The sequence below is a fragment of the Melitaea cinxia genome, chromosome 16 (assembly GCF_905220565.1).
Source record: "Melitaea cinxia chromosome 16, ilMelCinx1.1, whole genome shotgun sequence".
In the NCBI taxonomy this organism is placed as follows: Eukaryota; Metazoa; Arthropoda; class Insecta; order Lepidoptera; family Nymphalidae; genus Melitaea; species Melitaea cinxia.
The window spans coordinates 14523564-14542034 of NC_059409.1; the positions used below are offsets into that span (position 1 = coordinate 14523564).

Genomic DNA, 18471 nt, shown 5'->3' on the forward strand with positions numbered 1-18471 from the left:
ACGTCATGAATTAAGTTCCAACCATTCTCCTATAGGTGAGATGATATCTCACAGCAGCAACTTATTACATAAAAGGATTGCAATCCCGCAAAACGGGAGCTCGAGAGAATGCAGGATTATTTACTCTTCGAAACGCGGATCCGCGGATACCACAAGTTGAAAAATTTGCGCTAAATCTTTACGGTTTTAACGAATGAGCTATGTAATAGATGAAGTAATGATAAAATCTTTGATATCTCTACCGACTTTCTATTAAAGAGTAATAAAGTAAAAAACCACGTGCGCCTAGTAAAATATATAATAGAATCAATAGATATTAAAACATAAATTATGAAGAAGAATTCGAAATACAAATTCGTGACATCTGTCAAAAAATATTTTTATAAAAATTATAAAAATATAAAATGAGGTTTTATTATTATTCAGATATAAAAACTTTGTATATGTGTGAATATCCTATACCGTAACATTACGTGTGGTGCGAGGTTGCTGGCTGGGAGATGACACTATATTAATTACTCGCTGTGACCCGCGGTTATACCCGCGTTAATTTGAGGAAAAAGCGCACATGACAATATTATATAGCCTACATATAGCCTTCTCTCTTATCTAACACAAAAAGATTTTTTTTAATTCGAATCAGTATGTATAGTTTCTGAAATTTGCGCGTTTATATAAAGAAATAAACTTCTCAACTTTATAATATCAGTATAGATAATAATATTTATTTATTTATTAATCTAAACCTACAGTTAAACAAAAGTAATGAATTAAATCACAATATTAATTTTTCTATTAAAGGGAAATACTCTCGTATGTTATCCCCTTCGTAATTTAAGTTCAACAATTCTGTTGAATCTTCTGTAGCTGAACTCCGAAAAGGTAAACGCTATTTGCTTCTTACGAGCGTACTTCCAAAAAGTTATAACCAAAAGTTAATCATGGTAATAACTATTAAATAAAGTAAGCATTTTTACACAATAATGCACTAACGAGTTTTTGCTTTAATACTGTCCCCATAACATGATATTTAGTGCTGCATTCGAAAGCTTTATATGATTGTACACTCATACTTATAACATGAAAGTCACCCGTAGACGAGTTCTCTGATTTATGATGGCTCAGTGTTGTAGTCGCGCGAATAATTCATGAACTTCAGACAGATTCCCTTTGTAAATTGAACCGAGAACGTTTTAATGAAATCTGAAAATTCAAGTTGGTATTTTGTGTAGACTTAACAATCTTAATACATTTATAAATGTGATAGTTTATACGGATGTTGGTTAATCAATCACGCAAAAATTTGTTGAATTTGTTGTAAATGAATTTGGTATTAAGTAAATATTGGGTTTGGGCTAATAATAGGCGTTTATATTCTAACTTCTCTATACTTTATTCTGTACACGCGGACTTTACAAAACCAAATACACAGCAGAGCAATTAATTAACATCTTTAGTCGCCATCGATGACAAGAGGACAGTGAATGATACCATACATAAAAATATAAATTAGAGTGGGTGGGCACAGATAAACAAATGTTTTTATTGTACTTTATACAACAGTAAACGAAGGTTCGCAAACGGCCACGAAGGTACGTTCCTCTCCTCTTAAGGTGCAGATGTCCATGGGCGACGGTAGCCATTTAGCATCAGATGGTTTCGTCCGATAGTTTGCTCCCATTGTTATTAAATATAGTTAGATATTTTTTCACATATATCCACAAGTTTGGAAGTTATTATATTATTCTATAATTATTTATGTATAACTGAGGTTGGGTACAGCAGGAATTTTCCTGCTAAAAATATGGAGCAGTCCTACTGGGTAGTACCTTGAACTAACAGAAGATCACAGCTAAATAATACTGCTTTTAAGTCGTGTTATGTTTCTGAGGTGAATAAGGTGACCAGAGCTCTTGAGAGAATTGGGGATAGGGTCGTCAACGCGCTGGCGATGCTTCCTGTGTTGCAGACGTCTATTAAGCTACAGTAATCGCTTACCATCAGGTGACCCGTACGCTTGTTATTAACTTAGTTACGTAAAAAAATGGAAGGCACAATATATTGTGTGTGAACACAAAGCTAACCCAACAGTTTATCTGAAAAACACGATCAACCATACACAACTTTTCGCTTATATTAACCAATAAATGTAAGCTTGGACACGTGAATATAATAAAATAAATCATGTTGTTATTAGACAATTATTAAAATCAAATTTTAATTTATTTTAAAAGGGGACTGTCCACTTTGTATGGGGTTTTCGGCCCCGAGTGGGCAGTGACTGAGAATAATAATTATATATTAAGTTAGTAGCACTAACACGTAGGAATTAGAAAAATGATATAGTTTTGTGTCCAGGTGTTTCATTGTTTGTTTGTGGATAATTACAAGGTTTCTGAAATAAAAAAATCATTGTTTTTGTTATTTTTGTTTTACTAATCGGATTCGTACGTTAACAGAATGTGATCTAAAAACTAGGCAGGTAGATTTATAAAATCTTAGAACCTTTTCCAGCCCAAAAACCAAATAATTGTCATGACATGGGCACAACAACCTGCTGTCCGTCGACCAATCATGCAGTTGCAATAATATTTATTTATGGCTTCTCTGCCTGACCTATATTGTTTACATATAAAATAAATACAAAATATATTTTTCTACTTATGTGCCTACTGTGTATTTTACGTCGCAGTGGTGATGAATTCTCGGTTGACGGAAAACCTTTCAGTAGGTTGCTATATCACTATCACAGATTATCACTATGAATATGAATATGGAAGTCAAATGAATGTATGACGCAAAAGTCTGAAGTTTAGGGTTTCCATAATAAATAATATTTTCAATAAACAAATAAATCGATTAAATCGATAATCGAATTTAATATAATTAATTCCTTGCTTTTTATTTAGTCAATAACAATGTTTCTAAAATAGTTTATTTTGCACCAAAGTTAAATGTTTTTTACTAAATACACTTTTATAGATAACTTTTTTCTTATTAATTCGATTTAACAATACTTTTAATCGATATTAACAAATAATTGATTTAAAAATATTTTAAAATCATTTGTTCGTTAATAATTATTGTTTGTTTAAGACTGGCAACGTGGTGTAATCAAATCACCAACCGAAAAAAAACTTCTAGTTAGTATATAATTAATGAATTAAAGTACTTATTAAATAAACTTTTTATCAGTTTATATTGATACAACTGAAAATCACGAATAATCATGATTTAATATATGAAAATTTTTGGTATATTTGTTTTTTTTTTTGTATGAATTCTGTTCACGCTGGGCCGAAAATGGACAGTCCCCTTTCGCCGAGTTGCACGAAACAAAATTAAAATTTAAGTAGAGATTAAACTAATTTAATCACAAGAATTTCATACAATTCTTGCGATTAAATTAGTTTAATCACTACTTAAATTTTAATTTCTCTTCGTGCAACTCGGCGTTTATTTATGAAATAGCGCTAAATTAAGTTTCGTGGTAGCGCTAAATTAAGTTTCGTGGTGGCTAAATGTGGGTGATAACTAGAAATAAGAATCCACAAAATATAAATATATTTTGTTTGACGATACATTGTCACAGTAGTTACAGCTCTGGCTGTTGCGCTGGCGGTCATGGGCTCGATTCCCGTTCATGGCAAACGTTTGTATAGACCATTCAGATATTCGTCGTGGTCTGGGCATTGTGTGTGTTTACGGACTTAAAGCTTAAAAAGCTTATATAAGCTTCTCTCAAACTATTTCTATGTTGTGTGTATTGAAATCTCTAAATTTTAATCTCAGAAAGGGCTTATTTAATTGTTTTACTAACGACTTAAATAGATGTTAAAAATAAAACATTATTTTCATTTAATGTCATAAGAATCGTAGAGTGGTTATTAAAATTATTCTAAGTGCTATTAGCTCGGTTAAAGTGTATTGTCATTGACATTGACTTATAAATATAAAATTAGAATTTTTTTAGTTAAACTCGCTAATCTGAAGACCTCAGTCAGTCAGTTCAGTCTATTGCAGTCCACTGCTGGATATGGCTTCCCTAAGTTTGCGCCAGACGTCTCGGTTTTCCGCAATTCTTATTCAGCCTTCACCGTCAATCTTACGTAAATTGTCAGTCCAGCGAGATAACCATCCTGCAGCTGGATTTTTAAATATACAGACCGAAGACGAGGAGCAACGTCTTCGGTGCGATAAAGCCAGCTCTGCGGTCACCAACCCATCTGCCCATCGCGGTGACTATGGGTAAAATTCTTATCCGAGGACCTACTAGCTCTAAGTATTAGATAACATGTACTTATCGAGAATGTCTGTATAGGCTATATAAAATACTACACTACGATTAATAGGACGGATAAAGTTTATTCCTTTTGACAACGTTTTGGTAGTGTGAAGAATCACGTTGGCCATCGAAAAGGGAGGATCCTCCGACCAGACGGTTATTGTGTCTGGTGGGCTACTGGTCCCGACGGTTGTTGTCGGGATCTTGTATATATACTTAATCACTTTAAAAGCTCTGATAGCGCGATGTAGCATAAATCAGTTTTCTCTAATTACGTAGTTTGTAGTAGTTCGTATTTCGCGCGATAGATGTCGCCACAACGTACCAAAATAATTAAATAATTAACTAGCAGCGCCTTACGTCATCACAATAGGTTCAGTAGTTTAACCTGAAAGATTATCAAATATCCACCTTACCACAACCACAACCTTACCAAACAAACTTTTGCATTTATACTCGATATTAGCATGATAGGAAAATTTCTATGCGAACGAAGTTTCGGGAAACAGACCTGAGACAGACCCTTATTGTATTTCCGTAAAACATGTAAAATAACACTTTTAAATTGAAGTTTGAAGGTATATGAGTAAAATACATCATTCAATTCAGTCGGATACGCTTCAGCCTGTATGTATGTAATATCCCACGGCTGGGCATAGGCCTATTTCCCCATGTAAGTGAAGGTTCAGAGCAATCTGTATAATTATAATATAATACCAGTCGGATAGTTTTATCAATTACATGTAAAGAAGGGTCTTCTTGAAAATCGTCCATAAATTAATTACAGCCTATACAGTCCACTGCTGGACATAGGCCTCCACAAGTTAACGCCAAAAATAACGTGAACTCATGTGTTTTGCCCATAGTCACCACGCTGGGCAGGCAGGTTGGTGACCGCAGTACTGGCTTTGTCGCACCGAAGACGCTGCTGCCCGTCTTCGGCCTGTGTGTCCATAAATTATTTAATTATAAATAATTCAGTACCGCCAGCTCATATACACATTAATTATGTATTGAGACGAGTAAGTAGCTTTGAGAAACAACCCTAATAAGGCGTCTTTAATTGACTTTACAATGATCACGTTCATGTTTTATTACATGTCGACGTAAATAATACCCAACGCCGACCCGCATTGGAGCAGCGTGGTGGATAAAGCTCTGATCCTTCTCCTACATGGGGAAAGAGGCCTATGCCCAGTAGTGGGATATTACAGGCTGAAGCGACGTAAATAAAAGTCGTTTTTTTATTTGAGAATAATCAAATTTATGATTGATATTATTCATATTTTTCTTAGTTAACAATAAAATGTTATTATTGATAAAATAACATTTTAGAAAGTCTCGAAGCGCCTACATTAATAACATAAATTTACCTGAATGAGTCTAAAACAGCTGGTAAGTATTTCACTACAAGCATCTCTTCTTCAGGTGAAGAGTTGGAGCTTACGTCGCCAAGCTTCTATTGTGGATGACGCGATCGGTGAAGCGATGTGGCACGATTTATTTTCCCTATGTATATAAATACAAATATTTGTTATTATTATGTGCAATTATGTATGTGTGCATTTATATATTGTATAATTATGTATTTAGTATATATTATATTTTTATTATGTATGTTTATATTGTACACGCTAATTTTGCGACTGTAAGTAACTTATAAGTTATATTAAGGCGACTTATAAGTTTCCTGTGGCAGGAAGAGACTACTGGAAGAGATTCCATCATGGGATAAGTAGTGCCTTTGTAACAGCATTGTTTATAAGAGCTATTTTCTTTTGCTATCCTATTGCTCATAAATTGTTATATAAATAAATAAAATAAATAAATTTGTTTAAATCACGATTAAAACCCTTCACATTCACTATTAATGAAAATTTCGTTCCGCTGCACCAGACCGTTTCTGTAATAACACGAAACTCGAAAAATCGATAGGAAGTACATCATTTTGTAAGGCTTCATTTTTCAATGAAGTCTGAAATACCCCGTTTCAAGGAAGTAAGAGGAAGCCATATCTTTCAGCCGATTCTAAGATATACTATATGACTTATTTTTGTCAGAACTTATATAGGAAAGTTTACTTAGTTAATGTAAGATATATAATTATAATATATAAGTCAATCTGTAATATGTAAGGGAAGGTTTTAGTAATTATTCTTTCGTAAGTTCTAACGAAAAATAAATAAAGAATTTAGCCACCCCCTCTCTTCCCGTGGGTGTCGTAAGAGGCGACTAAGGGATAACAAGGTTCCACAACCATCTTGGAACTTAAGAAGCCGACCGATGGCGGGATAGCCATCCAACTGCTGGCTTTGAAATACACAGGCCGAAGACGGGCAACAGCGTCTTTGGTGCGACAAAGCCAGTACTGCGGTCACCAACCCGCCTGCCCAGCGTGGTGACTATGGGCAAAACACATGAGTTCACGTTAATTTTGACGTAAACTTGTGAAGGCCTATGTCCAGCAGTGGACTGTATAGGCTGTAATGATGATGATGATGATGATGATGAAGTTCTAACGTACTCCTAGAAATTTCAGAATTAAAAGTACATATAGGTATGTGTTAATCTAGGCCTTAAACTACTGCTGGGCATAGGCTTATTTCTCGATGAGAGGAGGAAAGATCGAAGATTAATCCACCACGCTGCTCCGCTGCGGGTTGTCGGATTATTCCCTATTATGAATAAAGATCGCTATCATCTATTAATGATAACCACTGTGATCGACTGCTTAACGTGTTCTTCCATGCACGGTGGGGAGACCCACAATGATAGGCAATCAGACCGAGAAGAAATATTCGAATAAATACAAATATCCATCAACTGAGGTAGGGCACAGCAGGAATTTCCTGCTCAAAATATGGAGCAGCCCGACTGAGGTAGTACCTCGACCTTACAGAAGATTACAGCAAAATAATACTGTTTTCAAGCAGTATTGTGTTTCTGTTGGTGAGTAAGGTGACCAGAGCTCCTGGGGGGATTGGGGATTGGGTCGGCAACGCGCTTGCGATGCTTCTGGTGTTGCAGGTGTCTATAGGCTACGGTAATCGCTTACCATCAGGTGAGCCGTACACTTGTTTGCCGACCTAGTTACATTAAAAAAAAAATCCCGAGCGGAATCGAAACCGCAAAACGTCGGTGTTTTAAGCGCCTACACGCACCACTACACCGTAATGGTTCTTATACTATATTCTTATTAAATTGCATTTTGTACTTTTAGAGTGAAAGATCCGCAAGTATTCCATTCACTAATTTTCATTTATAATGCAAAAATATTAATGTGTAACCATTACAATATACCAGAACTTATGTTCATATACGGATGCCGCGTTGGTGCTACGGTTACAGCCATGGATTATACTTGTTGCGCTGGCGGTTGCAGGTTCGATCCCCGCACATGACAAACATTTGTATTGGCCATACAGGTGTTTGCCGTGGTCTGGGTGTTTGTGCAGTCCTTGTGGGTCTCCCCACCGTGCCTCGGAGAGCACGTTAAGCCGTCGGTCCCGGTTGTTATCATGTACACCTGATAGCGATCGTTACTTATAGTAGGGAATATATCCGCCAACCCGCATTGGAGCAGCGTGGTGGATTAAGCTCTGATCCTTCTCCTACATGGGAAAAGAGGCCTATGCCCAGTTGTGGGATATTACAGGTTGAAGCGATTGTCATAAACTTAGCCATAGGTTATCGAGGTCTGATATAGTTTGTGTCGTGTCTTCTATCTTTTAGCACTGGTTTGGAAGAGAATAGAAAGGATAAAAGTGAATCAATAATAATTATGTTTACTTATTAGCTTGTGCTGTTCTTCAAAAGAGGTGATAATTCTCTCTTGCAGAATCACAGACGTCTATAAGCTGTTTTCGAGGGTTGCTATGAATCGTCTCGCCACAAGACTCGACGAATTTCAACCACCAGAGCAGGCTGAGTTTCGAAATGCTTATAGCATCGTAGACCACATCCAAACTATTCGGCATATGATACAAAAGACTGGAGAGTCTAATCAGCCGCTTTGACTCTGTTAGGGCCTAGGCTTTCCTGAATTATACCTACTTATGCCTTCCATCTTATCCTCCTAATAGAACCTTATAGAATTTCGTGATGAAATATCCAGTCGTCAGTCAAATCATGTCAAATTTTATGGAATTCCATTCAGTGGTTTTGGCGTGTTGCATGGTCAAGACACAGACAGAAAGACACATGATACTGTCTGTATAATTACTGGAGAGATTACTCCTTTTTAACCGACTCCTAAAAAACTAAGAGATTCTTAATTCGTCTGTGTTTATTTTTTTTATATATATTTAACTTGATGAACATACAAAAACTTTACTTATTTTTTTTTTAATATTTTTGTTACCCAATCTTTAATACGAATACGAAAATAAATTCACTTTATTAAGCTAATTAAAAGTAATTAAAAAAAAAAAACAACTCTAAGGTTGCCGGGCATAAATGGCTACTGAGCGATAAAGCCGGCTAATTCTGCACCTCGTTTTGAAGTTTCACTTTTTCTAATAGCGTTTTGTAATTTTTATTGTCTTGTGCAACAGAGGTTTTTTCCAAAAAAGGAGGACATTCTCAATTCGACTGTATTTTTGTGTGTTACCTCACAACTATTTACTGGGTGTAGCGATTTTGACGAGTATTTTTTGAGTTATACGTACTAATACCTAATATTATTATCATCATCTATACATATAATAGAAAAGTAAATGTAATATGTTTCTGCACGCTAATCTCAGAAACGGCTTATCCGATTTTGATACGGTTTCACTACTATATCGTAGTAAGCTTCACTTAACATTAACTGTTTGTTTAACATCAAAAAAGTTATGTCAATTTAAAGAACCACGTTGAACATGTAAATACCTAAATGACGGTGTTTATAATCTAAAATTAACAAAAAAAAATGCTGTCCAAAGTCACTATTCACGCGGACGAAGTCATGGGAACAGCTAGTATTTAATATCACTAGTCAATATACATTAAAGTCGGTTTCATTTCAGTTTCAGAATAAACACAGTTATTCTTAGTTAGTTTCATTTTCAATTTTCAATCAGCACAAAACAGTTGAATTTGTTTATAAAAGGCGATAAAGGTTCCACTTTTGTTATTTTTGGCCGGATGCGAATACTCACTGCATTAATGACTAAACATCCGTTGTATATAATATAATGGTTTTAAACGTATAGCGACATATTCATTGTGAAATGTAGATTAATAAACATAAATATAACTGGGTAGGGCACAGCAGGAAATTTTCTGCTCATAATCTGGAGCAGCTCGACTGGGGATGTACATCGACCTTACAGAAGATCACAGTTATATAAACTCTACTACTTCCAAGTAGTTGTGTTCCTCTGGTGAATAAGGTGATTCTTAGGGGTTTTGATCAGGGTCGACAACGCACTTGCAATGCTTCTGGTGTAGTAAGCGTATGTCTATAGGCTGCGGTAATCGCTTACGATCTGGTGGGCTGTACGCTTTTTTGCCGACCTAGTCGTAACGTTTTACATTTTATAGTGTTACTTACAGATTTGTTGTTAGTATAAGTAATGTTATTTTTTAATGGAATGTAGTCGATATTTGTAGGTATCTTCTCCATTCAACGTCATTGCCGACACCAATTTTATTTGTTCACTTACTAACTGCAATTTCTGTTGCGTATGATATACCTACCCAAAAGTTGTCTGGAAAAGATCGCTCTTTCAGCGATAAGACCGCCTTTGTACATCTTTCATTTTATGTTATTATTTTGTTGTTTTGTTTTAATGGTGTACAATAAAGATATTATTCTTAATGCTGAATATATACGTAGAAGTAAAATCTACAATTATAAAAAACTGATGGAAAATTCCTTCTTCTTCTTCTTGTGCCTCTCCACTACTGGAGGTTGGCCGTCAGCTCAGCGAATTTTTCGCGGTCTCGTGCCAAGCGAAACAGCTCTTCCACGCTGGCGATCTTCATCCATTCGCGGATGTTGCGCAACCAGGACTTTTTTCTTCTTCCAACGCGTCGCTTGCCCTCTACTTTGCCCATCATTATAATTTGGAGCAGCTGGTATCGCTCGTGTCTCAAGACGTGGCCCAAATACTCGGCTTTTCTCTTCTTGACGGTTTGCAGTAACATCCGGCTAGTGGCGACGCGCTGGAGTACTCTCACATTCGAAACTTTCTGTGTCCAGCCAATACGGAGCATCCTGCGGTAACACCACATCTCAAAAGCTTCTAGGCGCTTCTGGGTGTCAGCTCGCAAGGTCCATGCCTCGCAACCGTATAACACTACTGGCCAGACATAGCAGTGGAGTATTCTTAGTCTGAGCTTTATGGATAGTTTGCGGCTGCACAAAACCTTCTCCATCCTTTTAAGGCTTGCTCGGGCAATTTCAATCCGGGTCTGAATTTCTTGCCCACAGTCCCATTCTTCATTTACCCAAGCACCAAGGTATTTGTACATACGCACCCGCTCTAGGTATTTACCTTCTACTTGAATTTTCGGCTCTAAACCCTTATCGCCCGACACCACCAGAAACTTGGTCTTGCTAATATTCATGCTCAACCCCGCCTTCACACTGCACTCGTTAACTCTGTTCACCAATGTCTGTAAGTCGTTTTCTGAAGAGGCGATAAGCACGGTATCATTGGCGTATCGTAGGTTATTCACGACTTGACCGTTAATCTTGACGCCCACTTCCAACCCTTCCAGAGCTTCAGACATTACAGCTTCCGAGTATATGTTAAAAAGCAGGGGAGACAATATACACCCTTGACGGACACCACGGCAAATTTCAACCTGATCGGTCTCCGAATGCTCAACTCTCACAGCCGCTCTTTGGTTCCAATACAAGTTCTTAATAACCCGTAAGTCCTTGCCATCCAGACCTATATCCCTCAAACGTTCCATGAGTATATCATGTCTTACGCGATCGAACGCCTTCTCATAATCAATGAAGCACAAGATAACATTGGTCTGCATGTCTTTGCATTTTTGTACTAGAACATTCAAGGCAAAGAGCGCCTCTCTAGTTCCCATGCCGGGTCTGAAACCAAATTGACACTCCCCAAGTTGTTCATCGCATCGAGGTCTTATCCTGTTTTGGATGATCGCCAGGAATATTTTAAGTACGTGGCTCATTAAGCTTATTGTGCGGTATTCTTCACATTTCTTTGCTTTTGCCTTTTTTGGTATAGTTATAAATGTGGATTTTAGCCAATCATCGGGTAAAGAGCCCGAGTTATACACCTGGTTGAAAAAGTTGGTTAGGGCGTTTAAGTGTTCTTCTTCCAACAGTTTGAGAATTTCTACTGGTATACCGTCAGGGCCCAAAGCTTTACCAGTTTTAGCAGATCTAAGTACTTGTTTCACCTCTGTTGTTAAAATTGGTGGTCCAGTGTCATCCGTGACGAAAACATTCGCGGAGCTCCTAGAAGCATCCTCAAACATTTTGACTATGTAGTCACTCCATAACTTTTTCTTGCTTTCCAGGTCATGAAGAACATTGCCCCGATCATCACATAGTATATTCAAATTGTGATTCCTATTAAGCCCCGCAAGTGTTTTGATCTCCTTGTGAAGGTTAAATCCGTCATGTAACTTTAAAAGGCCTTCGATACGTTCGCATTTGGTCTCATAGAACTTATCTCGAGCAGATCGAATTTTTCTAGCAATGAGCCTATCCAATTCGTCGTACCTCTTTGGGTCTGCGGTTTTATATGTTCGGCGTTCATCCATCAACTTCAGGATCTCCTCAGTCATCCATTGCTGTTTCTTGACCAGATGTTCAGGCTGTAGATAAGTCCGACAAATATTGCTGACCGCATCCTTGAGTGTTGACCACGCTGTCAAAGATGTTAATGGGCAGGTCAAGTGCTCATTAGCCCATTCGTTTATAGCGTTTGAAACTCTTGCTTTAACTATGGGTTCTTTCAACATATTTAAATCTGTGCGGAAATTTTGTTTTTGCTGAGCCAATTTTTTAAATTTACAGTGTAATGTTGCTACGACAGGATTATGATCAGACTTTATATCTGCTCCCGGATATGTAACACAGTTCTTGATTGAATTTCGGAATCTTTTGTTAACCAATACAAAGTCTATTTGATTACGAACTATGTTGTTAGCTGTATGTTGTGGTGAGGTCCAAGTGTACAAACGACGAGGGTGAAGCTTAAAGAGGGTATTTGCTAGCATAAATCCTTTCTCTTGGCAGAACTCTATTAAGGTATCACCTCTTTCGTTTCTGGTTCCTAATCCGTAAGCTCCTGTCACCCCTGGCACAGACATGGAACCAACCTTAGCATTGAAGTCACCCATTATTATATTTAAATCGTGTTTTTTGGTATATTGCAAGAGACTTTCAATTTGAGCATAGAACTCCTCAATTTCGATCAAAGGTTTATCCGCCGTAGGAGCGTATATTTGAATTATATTTAAGTTTGCTGGCACTGCAGTTATTTGAATGAGCATTGCGCGATTTGACAAGGGCACAAAATTCGTCACTGATTTAGATATCTCCTTGCTCATAAGGATCCCCACCCCATGATGGTCAAATGACTGGTCGCTGCCAGAGTAGTAAAGGATTTTTCCTTCAGCAGTTACATATTTGTTTTGTCCAGTCCATTTTGTTTCGCTTAAGCCAACAATGTCAAGTTTAAGGCGCTCCATCTCCTGTATGATGTTAGAAAGTTTTCCGTGCTTCCTCATGCCTCTCACGTTCCAGGTTCCCACTCTAATCTTTCTCGTCTTCATAAGTTTCCCTCCGGAGATTCTTCGCACCCCTGTCCCATTAAAGGGACGCCGGAGACTCGGGGCCATACCTATTGTCGTACTATTCATGAGAGCTGATCTACTAGGGATGTGGTAATGACGGTGGTATCCCGTTGCCTTCCGCCATTGCAGTTTCGTGATCGTCGCGCCATGCCTTGGCTGCGCTCACGAATGTTTGACTTGAGCCCTTTAAACTACTATAGTTTTGTCCTCAAGCCAATACTGAGATCGCTGCTACCCAACCCCAGGTCACAATAACTAGGTCTTTGTGACAGGACTCGCCTCTTCCGCTGTTTCCACCGTTGAGGTCTTCACCTGTAACCCTAGGCAAGGGGGCTGTGATATACCCCACAGCACTGGGTCCTCCCCTGAACTTAGCCATCGACTTATCCCGGCTTACTGAGATACGTGATGCCCACCCCCGCGGCGTGGACGCGTCAGGGAAGAGTTGCTCAGGTGAACGCTAGAGAAGGTGACTCTAACATTCCAAGAGCCGGGTTAACGGACTTGTTTGTGCCCAAGCCCGAGAGCTTCCTTACGACATACATATTATACGAGTATTATATTTACTTTTTGTATATTTCGACAAAATAAACGATTTGTTTCCATAAGTAACGTGATATTACATACCCTTAAGCCTACATTTGAACATAGAACGTGTCAAGATTAATAATAATAAAGATATACTTTCGAATAATTTTGTTTGGTGGTGAGCTAAAAAAATCGACTTCTATTTACATAGAAGACTTCTATTTATATACCCATTATTCGGGACAACTCATTCTACTAAATAGCTCGTAAATGGAACTAAAAAAAGTTATGAAGTCTCCTCCTTTTCTAGAAGTCGTTTACAAACATAATTCTTTGATTGTAATCATAAATAAAATTAAATAACAATTTGTATTTTAGTTAAAATCAAGTAAATATTTAGTTTTAAAGGGCATCGCTTTTGTTGATCACACAACAGAGTATGACATCAGAGTCAACAGTTTTTATCAGTCCCACAGCTCGGGGACGTGATTGCTTCTGATAAATCTGTTTTAATGGTATTGCCCATTAGGTTGCTAGTCTAAATTGTATTTTAACGATAATATAACACTTGTGTGTCGCGATGCCTAGAAGACTATATCCCTACAAACGTAATTTACCTTCGTCTGGTACATTTTTCTATTTGTATTGCTTGAAAAATTGGACATTAAAACAACGAATAGGCTATATTTGGTCATGAAAATATATATATATGTATGAACGTTTTACGTAACTTATGGGTAGGTTGTTATCATTGTAAAGTAATTAATATTCAAAATATGTAATTGTAGTGCTCAAATGAGGAAGCGGAAAATAGTTAACTGTCGATTATTTTGATGAAATAATTGGATATCCTTTACTTTATACAATTTATATTTATTAGTTTATGCTTTATATCGTCCTTGATGAGACGCAAAAGACGGCTACCTAATGCAAGGTATATATTAAATTATAAATAGTATGTACACATACGTATTCAGTAAGATTACTATATTTCTAGTTGTAGTTAATCTTCAAAATTTTATGTAGATTGTAATCTGGACCGCTCTGATCTCTGACGTAACTTCTCTGTTCTAATAGTTCTTGACGAAACCATCCGTTCTATTTTGTTAACATCGAAAGTATCAAAGAAACAAATTTTCCAGGTAGTTTTAACGTAAAATGACGTAAAATGTCCAAAAAGCCTACAAATACAAAAATATCACAAAAGTCATTGTAGCAAAATCAAACAATAAATTTTAAAATTGCTACATAACAGGTAGGAAACTCAGGTAATGTACCCAGTGTTATTCAATAACCTTATGGGCTTATTGTTTACATCACGCTAAGATATACGAGTTGTAAGTTTAGAACAAAAATTATAAGTATCTAAGTTTAGAACTAAAAGTATAAGGAAATGGTTGAACAATTCGCGTTTAGTTATATGTCGAGTGTTTTAAAAGAAAGAGGAAAAAAGATAGAAAAGTTTTTATTGGTCATTTAAAATATTCTTAAACCGTTTGTCAACTACATGCTAATGACAATAATACAAAATAAAAAATATATAATTACTAGCTGACTCGGCAAACGTTGTCTTGCCGCTAAACGCTATTTAAAAATAGGGGTTGGTGTTAGAAGGGTGAAAATTTAGGGTTGTATGTATTTTTCAACGCCAATACATAATAAAATAAAAAATATATGATTTATCTAAAAATTAAAAAAAAATTTAGGGGTGTACTACCCTTAACATTTAAGGGGATGAAAAATAGATGTTGTTCGATTCTTAGACCTACCCAATATGCACACAAAATTTCATGAGAATCGGTCTAGCCGTTTCGGAGGAGTTTAACTACAAACACCGCGACACGAGAATTTTATATATAACTAGCTGACCCGGCAATCGTTGTCTTGCCGCTAAACGCTATTAAAATAGGGGTTGATGGTAGAGGGTTGAAAATTTGGGGTTGTATGTATTTTTTAATGTTGTATCATAAAAAAATAGAAATTAAAAATTTTGTCTGAAAAATAAAAATAAAAAAATTTGGGGGTGGACTACCCCTAACATTCAGGGGGATGAAAAATAGATGTTGGCCGATTCTCACAGATACCGGATAAGCACAAAAAATTTCATCAAAATCAGTCAAACCGTTTCGGAGGAGTATGGCAACGAAAACTGTGACACGAGAATTTTATATATTAGACTAGCGACCCGCCCCGGCTTCGCACGTGTGCAATGCTGATACTAAATATACTACAGAATGTCTTTATTGATTGTGTAAAGCTAGCTTATAGCATGGTTATTAACATAATGACAACATTCAAATATGCGTCGTTAGATTACACGTTGTTACAGAATGCGTTAAAGAAATAAAGGTTCACTGCTCGTTCCCCGTAGGTGATAGCGTGATAATTTGTAGCGTATATGTTGACCCGACTTCTTAATAATATTCGTGTCAAATTTGAAGTAAATCCATGCAGTACTTTTTGAGTTCATCCCAGACATACATACAGAAAAATAGACAAAACAGACAAAAATTCTAAAAACTATATTTTTGGCTTCGGTATCGATTGTAGATCACACCCCGAGTATTCTTTTAAAAAAATATTCAATGTACAGTTTTGACTTTCCTACCATTTTCCCCCCTCTAAGTCCCCTTTACACATTTCTTAACATTTTAAACTTGTAGCCAATAGAGTAGTAGTTCTAACACCTAAAATAGTATTAATTCAATAAAATAACTGTAAACAATAAATTTCATTGAAGAAAAAATTTCCCCTCAGTATTACCAACAATAACGCGAGCGTAATCAATCTAAAGCAATTGTTTAAACGTTCAAGCGAATATTCATCGGGCACTAAAAACCGAAATAAACGTTGACATCATTAAATATAAAGAACCTGGGACGCAAATTACATTAGGTGCGCTATAAATACGGACACGAGACATCGTGCATCGGTCCGTAACCTTGCGCGCGAGTTTACCAAGTTAGGCGATAGATGGCGTTACGTGTCGTGAAAAAAGTTTCTACACTCCCCGAATTGCTTTCAGCTGACGACGTATCTAAAAATATAAATAAATAAATAAATGGTTTACCAATTTTTACGTTTTTGTTTGTTTTTCATTTAATAGCGCAAGAAGCGTTATCATACGTATTTATCATATTATCTGACGTATATCGTGTAAGTCGATAAAAGATTACATAACGATTTAATATAACATTAATAGTTATGTTTTTGACTTCGTATAAGAACCCATGCTGTTCGAAAAAAAAACCTCGAAAATCTTAGGTATAGCTAACGCCATTATTTTAACGACTTACATAATATTAACATAACATACTTTTTTGGACTCTAATATCAGGTGAGCTACACAGTTTAAGGATATGAGTTTCTAAGAACTATTTGTTAATGGTGTAATAATTTTATCCACAATTAAATGTTACACACAAGCAACGAGCGCTTTTGATCAACAACTTCTTTTTATGTAATCAAGTATTCATAATTGTCTTGTGAATAATCAATTAATCGGAAAACGTTAGGACGGCATAATTATCCTTATTAGCATCGGTTATAAAAATTCGAATAAATAAAAGTTGTACTTTATTAATCACATCATGGCGAGGAAGTAAAAAAGCAATTGAAGAGGCTCCTAAAATAATCTATCAACAAAAGGAACAACAAGATGGCGGCTGAGTGGCGCGTAGCGTTTCTGAAAGCGTCCGTCTACGGGATGTTTTTGTCTCACTCGTGTGATACTGCTACGTGTAAGTTGGTAAGGGACGAGTATAGTACCCCGTGGGGCCTCGTGTCAAGGTGACGTACCCTCGCCACGCACACACGAGCAATCGCTTTGCGCTCGCGCAGCGAGTTCGTCCCAATTTGCGAATCGTTTTCTTTTTTATTCTGTCCAGTGTAATAATTTACATGTCGTTTTAAGGAAAATATTATATTTTTGTAAATCGTCGTTCAAAATTTAGAAGTATTTTATCAAAATTACAAACTCAGTTTTATACGTTTATTTTAGTAACTTAAATACATTTATTTGTAATTGATCCTTTAATCAAAAATGTGCAATTTTATCAAATCTAAATCAGATTTGTTCTAATCGTAATCAAAAATACGATTAACCTAGTAGACTAATAACTTAATCCTTAATAGTTACATATACGTTGCAAGTAGAAAAATCCATGTATTTATACAAGTCAATATTCGTGTATTTTATTTAAAACAAGCCGATTTGTTATCGGATTGCTATCGTTCTGGCAAATGGTTCTGTGGCTTGCGGTGAATGATAACGTTTATAATAATAGATTGTTGTAGTGTTACGACTTACGATACATTGGGAAATAATGTCTGTTCGAACGTTACCATTCAATAAATGTTGTGTTTGATGATTATAATTTTAAATTCTCTTTACTACCTTACCTTGGGGCTTACACAACTACGTTAGCAAGACTCGATAAAAAAAAGAAAAATTGGAAAATGTTGAGAATTTTATTTTTTAGATGAGTGCGCATAAATTAATAACGTGAGAGAATTTTGGTAATTTTTAACCCCCATGAGATGTCGGGCGATTTTACTAGACCATCTCTCCCCTCTAATCTCACGTCAGATTTTTAAAAATGCGTATGTGTTACGTAAATGAGTTTATCTGTGTTCGATTCCATTAGATTTATTAAAAAAAATAGACTTTTTTCTATTTAAGACTAGTATTTAAGAATTTAATACATATATTATACATATATTATATACACATACACTACCGTCCAAAAGTTTGGAAGCACACCTGATTTCAAACAAAACAAAAGATTGCCGACTCCCTGCGGTAAATAATAGCAATAAAATAAAGTTTTATGACCTTTTGTGATTTTTTAACACAAAACAAAAGGACTACTAGTGCATATTCCTTG

General features: G+C 36.2%; 1 protein-coding gene and 1 long non-coding RNA gene across 2 annotated transcripts in view; both read left to right on the forward strand.

Annotated features, from left to right (window-relative positions):
- Positions 1-18471, forward strand: part of LOC123660971 (breast cancer metastasis-suppressor 1-like protein) — a 175533-nt gene that overhangs the window by 35309 nt on the left and 121753 nt on the right. The window lies entirely within an intron of this gene.
- LOC123660822 lies at positions 1870-7376 on the forward strand. Its single transcript, XR_006744253.1, has 2 exons — positions 1870-2004; positions 7347-7376. It is a non-coding gene; the product is annotated as an uncharacterized LOC123660822 (long non-coding RNA).